This window comes from Sphaerodactylus townsendi, linkage group LG16 (assembly GCF_021028975.2).
Source record: "Sphaerodactylus townsendi isolate TG3544 linkage group LG16, MPM_Stown_v2.3, whole genome shotgun sequence".
NCBI lineage: Eukaryota > Metazoa > Chordata > Lepidosauria > Squamata > Sphaerodactylidae > Sphaerodactylus > Sphaerodactylus townsendi.
This window is the reverse complement of record NC_059440.1, coordinates 13,731,653-13,751,923: the sequence shown is the minus strand read 5'-3', so window position 1 is coordinate 13,751,923 and position 20,271 is coordinate 13,731,653. Positions and strand designations below refer to the sequence as shown.

General features: G+C 47.2%; 1 protein-coding gene across 3 annotated transcripts in view; it reads left to right on the top strand.

The window, feature by feature from the left end:
* CLIP2 (CAP-Gly domain containing linker protein 2) overlaps positions 1-20,271 on the top strand; it is an 81,086-nt gene that overhangs the window by 1,823 nt on the left and 58,992 nt on the right. Inside the window, exon 1 of one of the 3 annotated variants that reach the window (XM_048518523.1) lies at positions 18,608-18,768. The exons of the other annotated variants lie outside the window; for them this stretch is intronic. The gene's annotated coding sequence lies outside the window, so the exon portion shown is untranslated. Of the gene's footprint in view, positions 1-18,607; positions 18,769-20,271 lie in introns of those variants that run through there. 3 annotated transcript variants of the gene reach the window in all.

Below are 20,271 nucleotides of genomic sequence, written 5' to 3'. Positions count from 1 at the left end.
GGGGAAAGGAAAGCAACCTCCCCTGCCAACCCCTGATTGTCCTGTGACTCTTGACTGTGTTTAGCATCACTCATTTATTTAGTGTTTATTCCATCTTTTCTCTAAGGAACTCATGGCAGCATGTCCTCCGTGTTTACCTTCACGACAACCCTGCGTGGCAGGTTAGAATAAGAGCAGCTTGCCCCAAGTCAGCCAGCACATTCCATGCAGAGCAGGGATTCGAGCTTGGATCCCAGTCCAGAACATTAACCACTACATACCACTGGATCTGGAATTTTTTTTTACTACTTTAGGTGGCTCACAAGCTCTCTGGACTAGTGATGGGGGCCAGATGGAGGAGCAGCCGTGCGCGGCTCACCCAGTGGCTCATTGGTTGAGAGAGTGGGTAGTAATTCCATGGAGACAAGCATACTGTAAGAGATACAGGCCTGATGCTCCACACATAGGGCATTTTCTTTCTGACATTTAGACTCGTCTGTGCGTCGAATGGCATACATGCACGTATGAACTCGCCCCTGGGGGAAAGCCAATTGACAAATTCCGGGCAGTTTTGACGGCAGGGATCTTTAAACAAATTGAAGCTCTGCGTGACACCCAGGACTCTTGAGCTGGGAGGCCTAGTTTCTGATCTGATCTGCCATCTGTGCTCAGTTGCAGATTCAGTAGATGCTCAACCTGTTCTGTGTGGGGTTGCGTTCCCTCTGAAGGATCAGGTACACACTTTCTGGGGATGCTGTGGGGTGCCACCTTGTCTTTGATCAAACAAATGTCTGAAATTGCTTGGAGGGGTCATCGTAGGTATGTAGTTAGGTAATTTTGGACACCCTTCCTCATTAGGAGCAGGTGTTCTGAGAATTATATACACTGGGGCAGATGGAAATGAAGAAATAAAGATGGAGTGGGTGTAGCTTGTTCATCTCTAACTAAACCCTGGTGTTTTCTGGACGGACAAAATATCCTTGAGGGGCGGGGGGCGGGCAGGGATCATACATACCGGGATGTTTCTATCTCGGTTTCTCCTTCCGCATGGCAGCCCGTCAGCGCGTTCAGGCCGGGAGGAAGAATAGCCCCCAGTTTAGTTTCCCTTTCCTTGCCAACGTTGCTGCGCATGCGCAAACTGTCCCGTTTTTCCGGCATTCTGATTGGCTGCAGGAGGCGAGGTGGGAAAAATAAAGCGATCCATCACCTGCGGCGTTTGCATGGGAGCGGGAGCAGTGTGGTTTTTAAAAAAGAACCGCCAATTTTATTGTTTTTTTAAAGGCGCAGGATAAGGGAAATCTCACGGGGTGGGCCCGATTTAAACCCGGAAGTCATGCAGTAGTAATGGCCGAACTGGGATGTTTCACCTCCTTATCCCAGGATATATTGGCCGTGGGAAAAACGCCCCTGTAGGGGAGCTGCTGAGAAACCTGGCTGGGTTCTTGGACTTTTACCTGAGAACCTGGTTCTGAGTGTACCACAGCTTATAGTACCTTTTACGAGTCGAGATTCATTGACAGCTGTTGCTATTTCTGAAGAAAACTGACCTGGCCATAACCTACCAGGCTTTTATAACATCCAGACTAGATTACTGTAATGGGAGCCATGAGGGGTAGCCCTGAAGCCATAATTTGAAAACCTGAGCTGGTATTAAAGTCAATGCCAGAGTCCTTATTGGGATGTGCTGTGATGTCAGATTTGTTTCCAGGCTCAATTCGAGATGGTGGTTTTGATCTTTAAAGCTCAAAAATGGCTTGGGGTTAGAGTGATTCAAGGCGTCTCCACCAGTCTCACACTGTCCAAGTTTTGAGGTCAGTGGGTGCTGTTTTCATGCAGGAAGTAGGTCTGCCAACTTCCTGGTGGACCCTGGAGATTTGCCAGAATTGTGACATTTTGCATGTGTTGTGACATTTTGCACTTTCAAGATCTGGAAATACTTCACTGTATATTATCTCTGGAATGTTTGCAATGGCCCTGGAGAGTGGGCTGATATTATTATCTCCAGCATGGTGTAGAGGTTAAGAGCAGGTGCACTCTAATCTGGAGAACCGGGTTGATTCCCCGCTCTGCCACTTGAGCTGTGGAGGCGTATCTGGTGAACCAGATTAGCTTGTGCACGCCAACACATGCCAGCTGGGTGACCTTGGCTCGTCACAGTTCTCTGGAGCTCTCTCAGCTCCACCCACCTCACAGGGTGTTTGTTGTGGGGGGGGGGGGGTGGAGATTGTAAGCCCCTTTGAGTCTCCTTACAGGAGAGAAAGGGGAGATATAAATCTGAACTCTTCTTCTTCATCCTATGTTGCAGATGAGAGCTGACACACAGTGTCTTCCTTAAGATCGGCTCATGAATTGGTGTCAAAAATATTGTTTGTGTCAAAAATAGTCTTTTTCAGTTATGACTATACCGTAGAATAGTTTTTGCTGAATTTTCCATCAATGGAGAAGAAAGTGCAAGTGTAACCTCAGCTTGTGGGTTCTGTGGGGCAGAACGTGGAATGAGTTTGCAACAACAAATTTTTAAAAACAAAATGGTTTACTTTCTTAACATATAACATCAACATTTAACATCACATGTCAAGGTCCTGTTCAGGTTGCATTTTCAAGTCCTTATATTTACAGTCTACTGATACTGCCAAGTCCAATTCTTCTTTGCAAGTGGGTTGGCTCCTGAAGACTCCAAGGGCTTGATGAACAGGATTCAACATGATGAAGGTTTCCAGGAGAACTCTCACCCATTACAACCACAAAAAGAAACCCTGAAACAATAAACTCCAACATTTACAACATAGCAAAAATAAGCAACTACCTTCCCAGTAGTTCCCAACAATATTGCAGTTTACCTTAACAAGGTGTTAAGGGCTTATACAACCAAGGTCCGAGTCTGGTAGCCTTGTCTCCTCCAAACTAGCTCGGCAGCCTTATGCTGCTTTGAGTCTCCACCCCTTACTGGGTCAACCCATTCTGAGCATGGGGGTTACACAAGCGATTGTGAGAATGATACTGGAATTCTGACAACCTTGTTGGCATGTCGTATCCAGAAGAGCAAAGCCGGCTTGTGTCAATTCTCATCAAATGGTGAGCATGTTGTGTCCTTGAACTGTAGGGGTGTTTTTTTTGCATGCTCTTGTTAACTCACTCCTGGCGCATGAGTACAAATCTTGCCCATGTGCTACCAAAAGCTATTCCTGGTGCATGATGTGGCCCACCCAAGCCCTGGAAACACTTGGGAATACACTCACCTTCATGGTATTCAACACAGGCCCAAGCACCGTGCTTCAGATTTAGTATGACGGTCTTGAGTTTCATCTGTTGTGGAGCTGAGGATGAGTTTTGGGCGGAGGATGCGGGCTGTCCGCTTGCTTTCGTCTTGTGTGCGTCTTAATTTCAGCAATGTTCTTTTGGCAGCGCTCGGTGGAAAGCTTGATTCTCAACTAGGCCAGATGGAAGCTCAGGAGGTAGAGCAGCAATGCATGCGAGCATTGTTCAGCAGTGTGTGTTGCATTGGATCAGTGGCGTTCGAGGGGACTTGAGGCGCCCAGCTGGACTTAGAAAGGAACTTTCATTCCCTTGGGAGGTTGTGGAATGCTGCAGGCAGGCCAAGATCAGCCATGATAGAAGGCAGGGATCTTTAGAGATGAATAGTCTTTCAGAGATACTTGAATCACTATAGCAGAACAAAACCAAAAGAAGATCTTGGGTTTCTCGATCACAGATTGCCTTTTTTTTCTTAAATGCATTTCCCCAAAGGGCTTTCCTACAAGTTCAAGGTAGTGAATGGAGAGTTCAGTTTCTACTTGGATAGGCAGCTTGCTGGGTAAGGTAGCTAGCCCCCAGGCAGAGTCTGGAAATCTCCCGAGCCCCTTCCTCACGTGCAGACAGTGGCGTATCTGCCTAGGGACAAGGGGTACCCCTTGTCCCCAGGCGCCACTCTTCTGGTCACATGGGGGGCACAAAATCGGGCCCCCACGTGACCAGGAAGTCCTGCTGTCTCATTGTTTTCGCATGCCTCGACCCCATCCGAGGCACGCAAAAAACGACGAGCACCCTCAACCCCACCCTGGACTTCCCCCTCTCTTCAGAAGAGACTGCAGGCTGCCGGTTGGGAACCCAGCCAGCAGGGGGAGTCTGGGGGTGGAGGTGGGCACCCTAGACCTTGCCCATGTCCATGGTGACATGGGCAGGGTTGAGGGCAGTGGAGGTGGAGCCTGGGGGCATCAGGGGTGGAGCTAGGGTGGTGGGGGGCAGAGCCTGGGGGGCGTCCTGGAGACAATTTGTCTCCGGGCGCCATTTGCCCCTGGTACGCTTCTGCGTGCAGAATAATGCACTTACAATCCACTTTCGCAATTGTTTGCAAGTGGGTTTTGCTATTCCGCACAGTAAAATCCAGCTGCAAAATTCAGTTGAATGTGGATTGAATGTGGATTATTCTGCCTGTGCGGAAGGGGCCTTGGAATCACAACTGATCTCCTGATGAAAGAGATCAGCTCCCCTGGAGAAAATGACCTCTTTGGAGGGTGAACTCGACGGCATTATACACAGCTGAGCTCTCTCTCCTCATCAAATCCCATCCTAGACCAGGGGGTCCCTGACCTTTTTGAGCCTGAGGGCACATTTGGCCTGGCATGGTGGCTTCACCATCAAAATGGCTGCCCCAAAAGGCGGAGCCAGCCAGAATATGATTAACTCCGTTAACAGCAGATCACTGTGCTGTTGTGGTAGCTGCTGCCAAAGCAATGTTGTTGTTGTTTTTAAACACTGCATAGCAAATCAAATGACCAATGCACACAATGAGAAGCTTCTCTGGGCAAAAAGTCTACTTGGCATCACTCATTTACTAAAAACACTTGGCAGGCACCAGAAAAGAAGACGAGGTTGGATAGATACCCGGCCTTTCTCTTCTGTAAGGAGATTCAAGGTAGTGTACCAACTCATTTCCCTTCCTCTCCCCACAACAGACCCCTTGTGAGGTAGGTGGGGTGAAGAGTGTTCAGACAAAACATTTCTTCACACCACCCCAGGTCTTTGGTTGACTTATTTCTTCTCTTTTTCTACCACTAAGGATTTTCTGATTTGATTTTTTAAAATTGTTTAGAAGAAAAAGAGTATGGATTTATATAACCCCCTTCTCTCCTGTAAGGAGACTCAAGGTGACTTACAAACTCCTTTCCCTTCCTCTCCCCACAACAGACCCTTTGTGAGGTAGGAGCAGCAGTGGCGTAGGAGGTTAAGAGCTCGTGTATCTAATCTGGAGGAACCGGGTTTGATTCCCAGCTCTGCCACCTGAGCTGTGGAGGCTCATCTGGGGAATTCAGATTAGCGTGTACACTCCCACACACACCAGCTGGGTGACCTTGGGCTAGTCACAGCTTCTCAGAGCTCTCTCAGCCCCACCTACCTCACAGGGTGTTTGTTGTGAGGGGGGAAGGGCAAGGAGATTGTCAGCCCCTTTGAGTCTCCTGCAGGAGAGAAAGGGGGGATATAAATCCAAACTCTTCTTCTTCTAGGTGGGGCTGAGAGAGTTCTGAGAGAACTGTGACTAGCCCAAGGTCAACCGGCAGGAATGTAGGAAACAAATCTGGTTCACCAGAGTCTGTTGCTCATGTGAGGGGTGGGGGATCCAATCTGGTTCTCCAGACTAGAGCCCACCTGCTCTTAACCACTACAACACACTGGAAGTGCCAGTTTCAGACAGGAAAATTCCCGGAGATTTGGGGCAGGAGCTCAGCAGAGGTGAGACGCCGTAGAGCCCATGCTCTGAAGCTGCCATTTCCTCTAGGGCAGGGGTAGGGAACCTGCGGCTCTCCAGATGTTCAGGAACTACAATTCCCATCAGCCTCTGTCAGCATGGCCAATTGGCCATGCTGGTAGGGGCTGATGGGAATTGTAGTTCCTGAACATCTGGAGAGCCGCAGGTTCCCTACCCCTGCTCTAGGGGAATTGATGTTTGTAATCTGGAGATCAGCTGTAATTTCTGTGGAAAGTCAAGCCTGGCTTGGAGGTTGGCTGCTGTAAAGGGTGGAGTTATTGCAGTAGTGATCAGGTGTGTATTTTGTCATTGGTAACACTGATGGCCTTGAAACGTCAAATGAGAATGTTTAAATTGCTGTATCCTCCATTTAAAATGTTCCTGGCACTGTCTAATGGATCCTGGGCTGTGAACTGTGGATACCAAAGTAGTAAATAGCCACTGAAAGCAGCTGTAAAATGACAATAACAATTAAGAAGGTGTAAAAATCCCTCCCAGCAGTTAATAAACAATTGCCAAAAGCAGTGGAGTCAACATGGGATAAAATTCCTGTCAGGATGCAACATAGTCTGCCGGTGCCCTGAATGGACGAGAATCTAATTTTAGCGGGATGACTTAAGTTGCGTTAAGTAAAAGAAGCATTTAAAACTGCACTGCTAACTTTTCGTGCTGTGTAAAACAGCTTTTTCAAAACAGCCCAAAACATCTGAATTGAGCTGGATGAAGACTGGGGGAGGGCAGAAATCAAGATATCGTTTTAATGTTATCCTTCTCTGAGGAGCTTAAAGCACCGTGGTGTATTGGTTAGGAGCTGTGGACTCTAATCTGGAGAACTGGATTCCTTGTTCCTCCACATGAGTGGCAGTCTCTAATCTGGTGAACCAGGTTTGTTTCCCCACTGCTACATATGAAGCCTACTGGGTGACTTTGGGCTAGTCACAGTTCTTTCAGAACTCTCTCAGCCCCACCTACCTCACAAAGTGTGTGCTGTGGGGAGAAGAGGGGATTGTGATTGTAAACCACTTCGAAACTATTCTTCTCCTCCTCCATATATTGTTCTTCCCTTCTCTTGGGTATCTTCACAATAGCCCAAGATCAACCAGCTTGATGGCTGAGGGGGATTTAAAGGCAGGCTCTAGTCTTCACCAATTGCCTGCACAGAGGGGAAGCTCTGTGGCTCAGTGGGAGAGCATCTGTTTGGCGTGCAAAAGGTCCCAGGTTCAGTTCTCAGCATCTCCAGTTAAAAAGATCAAGCAGTAGGTAATGTGAAAGGCCTAGCCAGGGGTCTTCAAACTATGGCCCCCCAGATGTTCATGAACTACAGTTCCCATCAGCCCTGCCACTTGGTCATGCTGGCAGGGGCTGATGGGAATTGTGGTCCATGAACATCTGAGGGGGCCATAGTTTGAAGACCCCTGGAGACACTCAGATTGAGGAGACTATATTGGACTTGATGGACTGATGGTCTGAGACCCCTTCCACACGTGCAGAATAATCCAGCTACAAAGTGGATTGAAAAGTGGATTGAAAGTGCATTATTCTGCATGTGCGGAAGGAGCCTGAGGATAACGCAGCTTCATATTCTGTTGTGGTTTTAAGGTTGTAGAATGTGATATACGGTATACACAAACACACACACACACACAGCAGGTTCACAGAACTGCTTGTTTACAAGCACCATTTTAACAACTGGTTTTTAAATTAGTTGAATACTGTCTGCATTCATTGTGCTATTAATTTTATGAAACATTTTTAGAAATGGATTTTCCTTTACCACTCCGAGCAATCTAGCAGTAAAACATCTTCGTCGATAACACAAACTAAACCCAGAAATCTTCTGCTGATAACTTGGATGTTGGAACATGAGCCGGCAAGCTGTGTGTTGCCCAGAGAAAAAGGGGTTCTAAACTCTCCGTGCCCTGGTTTTCTTTTTCCAAAGGTGCCTGACGCTAGCGGCATAGAATCAATAGCTCTTTTGGGTGTTCAGCATGCTGGAAAACGGATCATTTGTCTAGACAGGCAGACGGGGGCTTTAGGTGACCTCCGGAGAGACAATGAATGTTTGCTTTTTTTGGATTATCCGTTGTACAAGCTCCATGTGTAGGGGGAAAGCTGTACTGTGCTTACAATTGAAAGAGGGTAATGCCCCAGTTTACCTCTAAGTAAACAAACTTGTGCAAAGGATCAAGTGACGTTCAATTCTGAGGTTGGAATTCAAGGTGCGTTTGTCTCTATGGCCCCTTCTGCACATGCAGAATAATGCACTTTCAATCCACTTTAAAACTGGATTTTACTGTGTGGAACAGCAAAATCCACTTGCAAACAATTGTGAAAGTGGATTGAATGTGCATTATTCTGCATGTGCGGAAGGGACCGACCCCTTCCGCATATGCAGAATAATGCACTTTCAGTCCACTTTCAGGTTCAAGGGCAGAATGTCTTTGAATAGTGGTTGCTGGGAGGCAGAAATTGGGGAGGGAAAGCTGTGTAATTTTTGACTTCTTTTCTTCTACAATTCAATTCTTCCTCCGCAGCACTGGACTGTGTTCTCCGTTTCATCCTCACAAATCTCTGTGAAGCAGGTTGTACAGAGAAATACTAGGTGATCTTGTCTCAGTCATTCTGTTTCTGGTCAAGTGAGGATTTCAACCTGGTCCTGCTGTATGTTAGCAGTGGCGCAGGAGGTTAAGAGCTTGTGTATCTAATCTGGAGGAACCGGGTTTGATTCCCCGCTCTGCTGCCTGAGCTGGGGAGGCTTATCTGGGGAATTCAGAATTGCCTGTGCACTCCCACACACGCCAGCTGGGTGACCTTGGGCTAGTCACAGTTCTTCTGAGCTCTCTCAACCCCACCTACCTCACAGGGTGTTTGTTGTGAGGGGGGAAGGGCAAGGAGATTGTCAGCCCCTTTGAGTCTCCTACAGGAGAGAAAGGGGGAATATAATCCAAACTCTTCTTCAAACTCTTCTAGCACAGCCCTTCGTAACTGGTGTGTGGACCTCCTAGATAAATCGGTCATTGTGTGAAACAGTATGTTGGCCTAGATGAGCCTTTAGCCTGATCCAGCAGGGTTCTTCTTTTCAGTCATTATGGGTAAGGATTGAATCTCTATATAGTGAGGCAATGTATCTTTGAGTAAGAGAAGGTGGGATAAGAGATGAGGAAGATGAAGAAGAGTTTTGGATATATACCCCGCCTTTCCCTCCTAAAAGGAGACTCGAGGCAGCTTACAAACTCCTTTTCCTTCCTCTCCCCACAACAGACACCTGGTGAGAAGGTTCTGAGGGAACTGTCACTGGCCGAAGGTCGCCCAGCAGGCTTCATGTATAGGAGTGGGGAAACAAATCTGGTTAACCAAATAAGAGTCCACCACTCATGTGGAGGAGCAGAAAGTCAAATCCGGTTCTCCAGATTAGAGCCCACCTGCTTGTAACCACTACACCACGCTGGCTCTCAGATAGGGGAGGGTCATTGCCTTCATGCCCTGTTTGTGGGTTTCCCAACTAATCAGTGTCAGAAACAGAATGCTGGACCAGAACAACATCTGATCTGACTTCTAACACATTGTCTGAATCTAGGTTTTTGTTTGAAGCAAGAATCTAAGCTTTTTTGTTTGAAGATCAGAAAAAGAAGAAGAATTGGATTTATATCCCCCCTTCTCTCCTGCAAGGAGATTCAAAGGGGCTTACAAACTCCTTTCCCTTCCCCCCTCACAACAAACACCCAGTGAGGTAGATGGGGATGAGAGAGCTCCAAGAAGCTGTGACTAGCCCAAGGTCACCCAGCTGGCGTGTGTTGGAGTGCACAGGCTAATCTGAATTCTCCAGATAAGCCTCCACAGCTCAGGCAGCAGAGCAGGGAATCAAACCCGGTTCCTTCAGACTAGAATACACCTGCCCTTAACCACTACACCACTGCTGCTCCTTTTAAATGCTGAAAGTGAAATTAAGAGGCCCGGCCTTGTTTCCATTTTCTGCAAGGGACTGTGTGTCTCCTTTATCCCTACAGCCCTGAATCTATTAGCGGCTGATCTTGTTGCCATCAGGCTATCCTAGGAGAATTGTATTTTAAAACAAGTCCATGGCGCTTAGAAACTACTTTTTCCAAAAGGGGGTCTGCTGTGAACGAAGCAGGCTGCCTAGAGCTGCTGACCCAAAGGAGCTGTCCACCGACTTCAGCTAGTTACCTGCTACCTCTTTTCCTATGATTCTTAAACTCGCTGGTCTCGAATGGCAAGATTTTTTCGTGAGGAATTAATTTCCTGTTCCGAGATCCCTTCTGGGAAGGAAACAGTGTACACCTCGCATGTGCAGTGTGGCGTGTGTGATAAATGCGCTCGTCTTTAACTCTGAGCTGCTGTGTAGCAGCGAAACTGGTCCATGTGGGTCTTTCCAGCATTCTGTAATCGGTGCCATTTCCTGTATAGAGCTAGCATCTGGATGGGAAATTCTTTACCTATTTTTTTTTTGTTTGCATTCATTTTTCTTCTGACGAATTCTGGGTGGGGGAAACAAACCAAGCCCGGCAGTTCAATTGCTGCAGTGGGGTTTGTTGCCAGCTCAACCATTAGAAGCGAAGGTTGCGGTTCTAAATCTGTGCACTGGGTTAGTGAATCAAATGACGTTTCAGTGGGTAAGGGACAGCGCTCAGGGGTGCTCTGTTTGGCGTTGCATGGACTAAAATTGGAACCAGAGGGCTTGCCTTTAACGGATGGAGTCCCAAAATTATCTTTAGAATTACTGGTGCTCAGACTGTTACAAATTGGGGTTCTCAAGGAGGAAAGATTGGGGATATTTGCCTTTCTGGAGGATTTTGGTGGCTACTGGGGCAAATATTTCTGGAACCCACTCTGGAAAGTACTGGGGAGCTGGGGGTGTTTGGGATGGATGCTGCCTCTCCTTTGAAAGCATTCCAGGTCATTTTAGAGCCAAACCCTCTCCGATAACCCCATTTTTGATGCCAGTAGGATTGAAGCACTTCTGAGCATGCATGGAGTGCTTTCCCCACCTACCAACCTGAATATCACATATTTTGGATTCTTCTTTCCTCCATTTATTCCCACAGCAACCCAATGAAGTCAGTTAAGCTAGGAGATTGGCCCAATGTCCCCTATTAGCTTCTTGGCTGAATAAGCAATCCTCTTATCCTCTATTGCAGTGATGGCGAACCTTTTTGAGACCGAGTGCCCAAACTGCAACCCAAAACCCACTTATTTATCACAAAGTGCCAACACGGCAATTTAGCCTGAATACTGAGGTTTTAGTTTAGAACAAATGGTTGGCTCCAAGGCGCACGTTACTCAGGAGTAAGCTTGGTGGTAGTCGGTGGCTTTGCTTTGAAGCAACTGTGCAACACTTTGAACAGGTGAATCACGACCCTAGGAGGGTTTACTCAGAAGCAAGCCCCATTGCCAGCAACCGAGCTTACTCCCAGGTAAAGGATCATGCTTTAGTTCTTTCCATGAAAATCAGTAGGGTTTAATAGCGCTTAACAGGGTTACCTACATTGCTTCCCCAAAACGAGGTCTTCGGTTTAATGCTAATAATCTCCCTGAAATAATTACACTATTATCACATGACAAACTCTGTGCACGTGTGCCCACAGAGAGGGCTCTGAGTGCCACCTCTGGCACCCGTGCCATAGGTTCGCCACCACTGCTCTATTGTATCCTCACAACAACCTTGTGAGGTTGGCTAATCTGAGAAAGAGTGAATGGCTCAAGGCCAACCTGTGAGTTTCATGCCAGAGCAGGACTTGATCCTGGGTCTTCAAATCCTGGTTGGACATTGTAACCTCTATACCTCCCTGATGTCCATTGGCTTTAGGAAGGACCTTGTTGGTGCACAACTGGGTTTCTGGAGGGAAAATACTCACACTTTGAAAGGAGATCTTTATTATGAGAGTTTGGACATCTTCCCAGTAGAGGCTGGTTCATTATGTCACACTGCAGCTTCTGCTGGCAGCCTTTCTTTGGTCCAGAGATGAAAGGGCAAAGAGCCAGCGTCTCTACTGCTGACCTGCTTCTGGCCAAGTTCCAGGAACAGCAACTGGGGTGTGGTTTGGTGGAAGAGTGCAGAAGACCCTCGGTTCAGTCCCAGACACATCTAGCGCGTCCCCAGTAGCAGGGCTGGAAAAGACCTCAGTCTGAGACTCCAGAGAGTCACGGCCAGTGAACCGTGATCTTGCAGCAGAGTGTTTTCTTGGCCTGGCGGAAGTTCTGGGATTCCGTCTTTGGCATTTCAAAGGTTGGAAGCATTGCTGGCAACTCTGCTTCGGCTCCCAGTAGATGATGTGGAGCTAGCTGGATCCAGTGACCTGAAGTGAAACAGGCTGGAGGCTGACCCCTGTCTGGATTGAGAGACTCCCTGACTTGAAGCCACCATTGGGTATCCACGAGAACAGAAAACTGGTATGTAAAATCAAACGCTAATATTTGTTACTGAAAGGCAAGCCTATTTCCATTTCAAGAGGAGAGTCACAGCATGATTCCATAGCCTGGTCTTGCATATATTTAAGATTAAGAGTCTAATCCACAGGTGTCAAACTCGTGGCCCTCCAGATGTTATGGACTACAGTTCCCATCATCCCCTGCCAGCTGGCAGGGGATGATGGGAACTGTAGTTCATAACATCTGGAGGGAAGCAACTCTAATCCTATGTGTGCTGACTGTGGGGGGAGGAGAAAATGCAATTAAAATCTATAGGACTTCCTGCAGATCAAATGATTTCAAGGGCAGTTGCCATGTGTTTTCCTGCCTTTTTTTCTGAAGGCTTGGAGAAACAGGAAGTTGTATGAGAGGATGCATTCTCACATGACAACTCCCCCTTGACCTGGATTTCGGTGTCTATGGAATGTTGTGAATGGAGGGGAGAGCGAAATGCCTTTTCTTTTCTCACCCTATACCTACTCACTGGGTATATGTGCTTAGCCACAAAGTTTGCATCAGGCTTCCAAACTGAGTGGCTGGAACCCCACGTTTGGGTTCCCAACCTCCAGGTGGGGTCTGGAGATCTCCTGGAATTACAACTGATGGCCAGACTACATACATTGCTTGTTTATTATTTATTTATTGAAAACATTTGTTCTGCTTCTCCTCGGAAAAATGGCTGCTTTGAAGTAGTAGCAGTGGCAGTGGCAGTGGCAGTGGCAGTGGTAGTAGTAGTAGTTGTTGTTGCTGTTTGGATTTATATCCCACCTTTCTGTCCTGTAAGGAAACTCAAGGTGGCCTACAAGCTCCTTTCCCTTCCTCTCCCCACAACAGACATCTTGTGAGGTAGGTGGGACTGAGAAAGTTCCAAAGAACTGTGATTGGCCCAAGGTCACCCGACAGGAATGCAGGAGTGCGGAAGCATATCTGATTCACCAGATAAGCCTCTGCCACTCAGGTGGAGGAATGGGGAATCAAACCTGGTTCTCCAGATTAGAATCCACCTGCTCTTAACCACTACACCACGCTGGCTCTCTTTGCAACGTACTCTCCAACCAATGGTGGGATTCAGCAGGTTCACACCACTTCGGCAGAAACGGTTGTTCAAATGGTGCTTGTAAACAACCAGTTGTTAAATTATTTGAATCCCACCACTGCATCTAACCCTTCCCCAATGCTGCTTGGAAGCTCCAAAACACTGTGTGGATGGAGCCTCTCCTTCATCTCTTTCCTTAAAAATACATGGTGGGCATCTGAAAAGGTGTTAGTGGGTCATATGGTACACATGGCCACCATGTTGGTGACCTCTGGTGAACCAGATATGCTTCCGCACTCCTACATTCCTGTCGGGTGACCTTGGGCTAGTCACAGTTCTTTGGAACTTTCTCAGCTCCACCTACCTCACAAGGTGTCTGTTGTGGGGAGAGGAAGGGAAGCCAAGGATGGCAAAGGATAGCCAGTTAAGGGCCCTAACAAGACTGGAGCTCAGTTTCGAAAAGTATGATATGGCTTTCCTATAATAATTCAGTATCTGCATACGATGCCATTAGCACATGTTAGGCCTCAACCCAATCCCCAGACTTGCCCGCTGATGCCTATCTAAGCTCAGCTAAGCAGAAAGAATGAAGCTGTGCAGGTCCCTTTCTTTGTGCGACCTGCTTCGTTTGCCAGCCCCCTTTTGTCTTTCGCTTCACACTCTGGAAAGAAAAGTTTGTTCACTCCAGTTAGTTCTGGAAAAAGTTCAATTTCCTCTGTGAAAGGAAGCAAAGTTGCATCTGCCTCTCGAAAGAATCCAGACTTTTCTATCAGCTACGTGGACGCTTCCTTCATTGTAGAAGCCGGTTTTCTGAGCCTGAGATGTTGCAGAATCGATATCTCTGGGAAAAGAGATTTTAGAAAATAACAGTAGACTGAGACTAGGATTGCCAGCTTGGGAAATTTCTGCAGATTTGGAGGTAGGGCCTGTGGGGGGCAGAATTTGAGAGAGAATTCAGTGGGGGTTTGATTCCATAGGGCCCGCCCTCTCAAGCCATTTCCTTGTGCGGAACTGATCTCTTGTAATACTGGGAGATGACATCGGAGGATAGGACTCAGAATAATGGGTTTAAATCAGGGGTCCCCAAACTTTCAAAACAGGGGGCCAGTTCACTGTCCCTCAGACTGTTGGAGGGCCGGACTAAAAAAAACTATGAACAAATTCCTATGCACAAATGATTGTAAAATGTTTGATTTCACCTTTCAGCCTTTCTGTCATGGTCTATTTTTAGTACAGGGTGGGCTCCAAATATTGTTGGGGAGGCTGTGGAATACCTTCCCCTGTAAAAAAAAGAGCAGAAATTTCCCAGTGAAGCATTCCATCTAACCCAGGATTAGGTATCTTCCTGGGTTCTTTCCTCCCTAGCAGCCAGCGAGCGATTCGCCAGCCTGGCTGATGCCAATGGGAGTGAGGCGGAACAGAAAGCCTGAGAGCAACACATGGAGTAGCTGAGAGGGAAGGGCAAGAGGCCCGGATGCAGAAGCTGCTTGCCACGTGTAAGGTTTCCAACTCTGGGTCAGAACATTCATGGAGATTTGGGGGTGCCATCATGTAACTGCAATCAACAGCCATTGGGGCCGGTTCCTCCTCTCCCTCGAGCCCCCACTGCACATGAATGGAGCCATCGCTGCCATGCCTGGCGGGCCGGATAAATGCCTTCAGGGGGCCACATTTGGCCCCCGGGCCGTAGTTTGGGGACCCCTGGTTTAAATTATGGGTGGAAAAGTTCGGACTAGATATTAGGAAAACATTTTATACAGTAAAAGTTGTGCGGCAGTGGAATCGGCTCTACCCTTTCCCACAAGGAGATGACAGTGAATTTGTATATTAATCTGCCATTTCCTGGACCGTCTTTGTAGTAGAATGCTCCATTCTACTACGAAGAAGCTCCAGGAAATGGCAGATTAATGCACAAATTCACTGTCATCTTCTTGTGGGAAAGGGTATAACTATGGAACTGATAATCTCCCCCTCACTTTAAGCACAAACACTTGTCTGGGATGTTCTAGGCTGGTCTAGAAGGAGCAGCAGTGGCGCAGTGGTTAAGAGCAGGTGCACTCTAATCTGGAGAAACCGGATTTGATTCCCCACTCTGCTGCTTGAGCTGTGGAGGCTTATCTGGGGAATTCAGATTAGCCTGTGCACCCCCACACATGCCAGCTGGGTGACCTTGGGCTAATCACAACTTCTCAGAGCTCTCTCAGCCCCACCCACCTCACAGGGTGTTTGTTGTGAGGGGGGGGAAGGGCAAGGAGATTGTCAGCCCCTTTGAGTCTCCTACAGGAGAGAATGGGGGATATAAATCCAACTCTTCTTCTTCTTCTTCTTCTTCTTCTTCTTCTTCTTCTTCTTCTTCTTCTTCTTCTTCTTCTTCTTCTTCTTCTTCTTCTTCTTCTTCTTCTTCTTCTTCTTCTTCTTCTTCTTCTTCTTCTTCTTCTTCTTCTTCTTCTTCTTCTTCTTCTTCTTCTTCTTCTTCTTCTTCTTCTTCTTCTTCTTCTTCTTCTTCTTCTTCTTCTTCTTCTTCTTCTTCTTCTTCTTCTTCTTCTTCTTCTTCTTTGAGCAGGGGGTTGGCCTGTATGGCCTGTAAGGCCCCTTCTAACTCTATGATTCTATGCGATCTCCAAGTTTCACCTGAAAGTTGGCAGTTGTAGGCTGCCCTGAGGGCTGGGTCCAATCACAGAATGCTGGACAGTTGCATGAAATATTAGGCCTCTCCAAGCCAAGCATCTTTCAGACTCTGAGGAAGCTGACTCCAGATGGGTAGTCCATGGAGACACAAAGTTAATGGCTTTTGAGGAGCGTTTCGTACTCCAGTGAACTTGAGGAAAGCTAGAATGGGTGCTTTGCTTCAGAGAAGAAAGACGTGGATGCCAGGAAACGCATCCGCAAGCACCAAGATGCCCGTGGGTACCGTGTTGAGGATCAGTGCCCTATACTGTAGCTATTCTGCAAATTACTTTGGGATGCAGCCTCAGAAGCTAGTTCTGTTTTGTGTAGTCAGAGATGACAGCCGTCTAATACCAAAGGTAATCAAAGCATCTCTTCCCCTTTGAATGCTTCAACCTCTTTCTGAATCCACGAGAGCTTCCTTTCCGAGAATGTCTTGTCATCGTCTGCTTGGCGTAATGAGGTCTCCTTTTGGAACTGAAAAAAAGCTTTGAAAGTTTTCCCCAAATGCTGGGGTGGATTGAAAGCAATAAATAAAAGCGTTTCTCTGTCAGGTAGCAAAATAGAAGTATTCGGTTGCTGGTTGAGCATAGTGGCCTATTAAGTCCAGCATTCTGGCAGCATTGACGGCTTATCAGATATCATGGGGACGCCCACAAGGCAGTTTCCCAAAGAATTGCCCTGGTCTTCTCATTGCTCCCCAGCATCTGATCACTGGAGGCATTCCATTCTACCCCTAGACACCAAATGTGGTGCCCAGGGCTCCCACCAACACCTGGTGTGGTGTAGTGGTTAACAGCAGGTGCACTCTAATCTGGAGAACCGGGTTTGATTCCCCACTCTGCCACTTGATTCCCCACTCTGCTGTGGAGGCTTATCTGGTGAGCCAGATTAGCTTGTGCACTCCAACACATGCCAAGCTGGGTGACCTTGGGCTAGTCACAGTTCTTTGGAGCTCTCTCAGCCCCACCCACCTCACAGGGTGTTTGTTGTGAGCGGGGAAGGGAAAGGAGATTGAGTCTCCTTACAGGAGAGAAAGGGGGGATATAAATCCAAACTCTTCTTCTTCCTTTTCCACTGGGTCTTCATGATAACCATATGAAGTAGATTAGAATGAAAGAGAAGGGTCCATGGTCATCCAGTGTGTTTCATGGGAAGAGGGGATTTGAATCTGAGTCTGCTGTTAGCTATCCAAGGAACCCTCCGAGAGGCAGAGCGGTGGCTTTGAAGCGTACACTCCAAATGCACCTCAAATATCACTGGCCCATGGAGGCAGGCCTTCAGTGGAGAGACCTTTCCGATGGGGTTCCCTCCAGAATACCAGTTTGGTCTGCCCCACTGCTTCCAACCAGTGTTGTGCCCCTGGACTGTTTATTATGGAACAGCATCAGGAATAAGTATGTAGACTTCTGCTGCCAGAACTAAGTCATAAACAGCAAAGTGCCCTCCATTATATCCCTCACCATGCTCCACGTCACACCACGCCACTCCAGACTACCAGTTCCCAAGGGGGGAGGGCACTCCTCCACTACCACAGTCCAGAGATGATGCAGCCTCCCCCCGGGGTCAAAACAACGAACGTTCCACACTACTGCAAGAACGACAACAGCAAGTGTCTAATGAGCTGATAAGTCATTGCTCAGAAAGCAAAGGTACAAAGAGCGAGAAAGTACAACCACAGTAAATAAGAGGGAGGAGGAGAGAAAGGATCCCACGTCTCAAGTGGGAGACGTGGCAGGTTCAAACCAGGAAGGGGTCATCTCCTTCCAAAAGGCAACGCTGGATGCAAAGGTGTAATGTTCATTGGGCAAGGTGGGCAGCTGCGCAGGGCATCACCTTGTGGGGGGCATCAAAATGCAGGGTTCGTTTTGGGTATTTTTAGTGGTTTTCCATTTTTGGCCTGCAGGGGGCACAGTTTTTATGCTAGCGGCACCAAAATCTCAGCGTATTATCAGGAGACTGTCCTCATGCTACCCCCCAAGTTTGGTGAGGTTTGATTCAGGGAGTCCAAAGTTATGGACTCCCAAAGGGGGTGCCCCATCCCCCATTGTTTCCAATGAATGTTAATAGGAGATGGGGGCTACAGTTTTGAGAGTCCATAACTTTGGCCCCCCGAACCAAACTGCACCAAACCAAATGCACCCCCTGCAGACACCAATGTCCTGGTGCAAAAAAAAATTGGTCGTAGTGGAGTGGCCGCCCATGGGGGGCGGGGGGGGGGGGGCATCCAACTCGGTTTTGCCCAGGGCTACAGTTTGCCTCGTTACGCCCCTGACTGCATGCAGTGCTCCCTTGGCGGTAGCAACTACTGCCCCCTTGAACATGGCCCTAGATAAATCACAGATTTGCAAAACCCCTGTCTGCAAACCCTCTGCAGCTGTGGAGTCAGCTGTGGATTCCTTAGCAGTGTGTATTGGTAGGTAACAGTGTTCAAACAAATATGTTGTGTCCAGACCCTGGATGTGTTGACTTTCAAAAGGACAAGCGATTAAACAAAACATCCCCCCTGTTGAATCCTGGCTGGGACATACCATGCCACTCTTTTCCTCTGTGTTCTCCATTTTTGGGTTGAGAGCATTCTTTCAAACTGTTTGGAAAGGCAGAAGGCCTTCCCAACGTGTCTGCACAAACGTTTTATTGCCTGAAGCCCATCTGCTCTCACTTTGACATCGTTTGGCTTTCCCGCTTCCTGTTAAAAAAAAAAGAGAGAGGGAGGGAGGGAGAGAATTGGGGGAGGTAGAAAAAGACAAACGTCTCCAGTTCTTGCAAAGATCAGACCCAGATTTCCAGTGATTCATATACAGCTGGTTGCACGTTGCAGAGCTCAGATAATTCAGGGAAGAAACAAAAAGGAGACTTTGTTCTTTTGGGGGCCGGAAGATACTAAATAATGTATTTGGATCTCTCGCTTTAGGTAAGAAGATGGCTGGGCCCTGCCTTGTCGGGCTGGCAGGCGGTCGCTATAGAAGGGAAAATGTTCCCCCACGCTGCATTCCAATTTTATCCACTGCTTCTCTTGCTTGCTTGGAATGGTTTTCTTTGGCAGATTGTCTTTGGGGTCTCACGGATGCCTGACTCGGAAGTTGGTTCTCTTTTGTTAATTGCTCCTATTTAATTGTTGGGTTGCCCCCTCCCTTTTCCTTGTTACAGGATTTTCCATATGATTGTCTTTTTACTTTACGTAAAATAACAACTCCTTTTCCCAGTGCTGAGTGCACATCATGAGCTATATTTTACAGAAGAGGGTGGTGATTCTAGATAGTGCATCAATTGCTACAGCAATCTGTGTGTTTTATATGTGCTCTCTCAGGCCCCTCCACACATGCAAAATTATGCACTTTCAATCCACTTTGCAGCTGGATTGCAAAATCCACTTGCAAACAATTGTGAAAGTGGATTGAAAGTGCATTATTCTGCACATGTGGAAGAGGCCTCAGTCTGACTTTTGAAGCATGATGGGGTGATAGATGGACTGGAAGGACTTGGGTGCTAGTCTTTGCTCAGCCATGCAGCTCACAGGCTAACTTGGAGTCAGACTCTCTCTTTTGAATGTACCCACATGGCAGGGTTGTTGTGAGGATACAATAATAACAGGAAGACTATATAATCTTGGTGGGATAAACACGTGACAGACTACTGAGAAGATTTTGGAAAAGGCATGTTTTAAATAAAAGACAGTGATTTGTTTTGTTGACTCCCCAACTGAAATTACACTCTTTTCAAACTTATAAATATGGGTAATGAAGGGAATAGCCTTTCGTAACTGAGATAAAAGCTGTTAGAATGTGAGTACCTTCTACACATGCAGAATAATGCACTTTCAATCCATTTTCAATGCATTTTGCAGCTGGATTTTACTGTGCAGAATAGCAAAATCCACTTTCAAACAATTGTGAAAGTGGATTGAAAGTGCATTATTCTGCATGTGCGGATGGGGCCTTAAACCTTGTCTGTTGGGTGCATAGCTGTGGGAAAGGATCCCTTTGCAGGAAGGCCTAGCCAATGACACCATATAAGTACATATGTGTGAATGTTACAAGTGCAGAATGGAGTGTCAGAGAGAACAGTTTTCAAATTGAGTGCCTGTTCTAGCTGTTGCAGGTTTAATATTTACATTGCAGCTGAAAGTTAGTTGATGTAACATAGTTTGTGAAAAATAGCTGCAGGGATTGTCTCTGTTGGTGTTGTTTATTATCTAGAAATCTAGAAATCTGTGCTAATTTTCTACAGTGGTTGGCATGGTAATTCAAATGATGAAAATTGTGGTGTAATATAGCATGGTGGTTTGTGTGTCAGTCTAGAGCAGTGGTGGCGAATCTTTGGCACTCCAGATGTTATGGACTACAATTCCCATCAGCCCCTGCCAGCATGGCTGATGAGAATTGTAGTCATAACATCTGGAGTGCCAAAGGTTCAC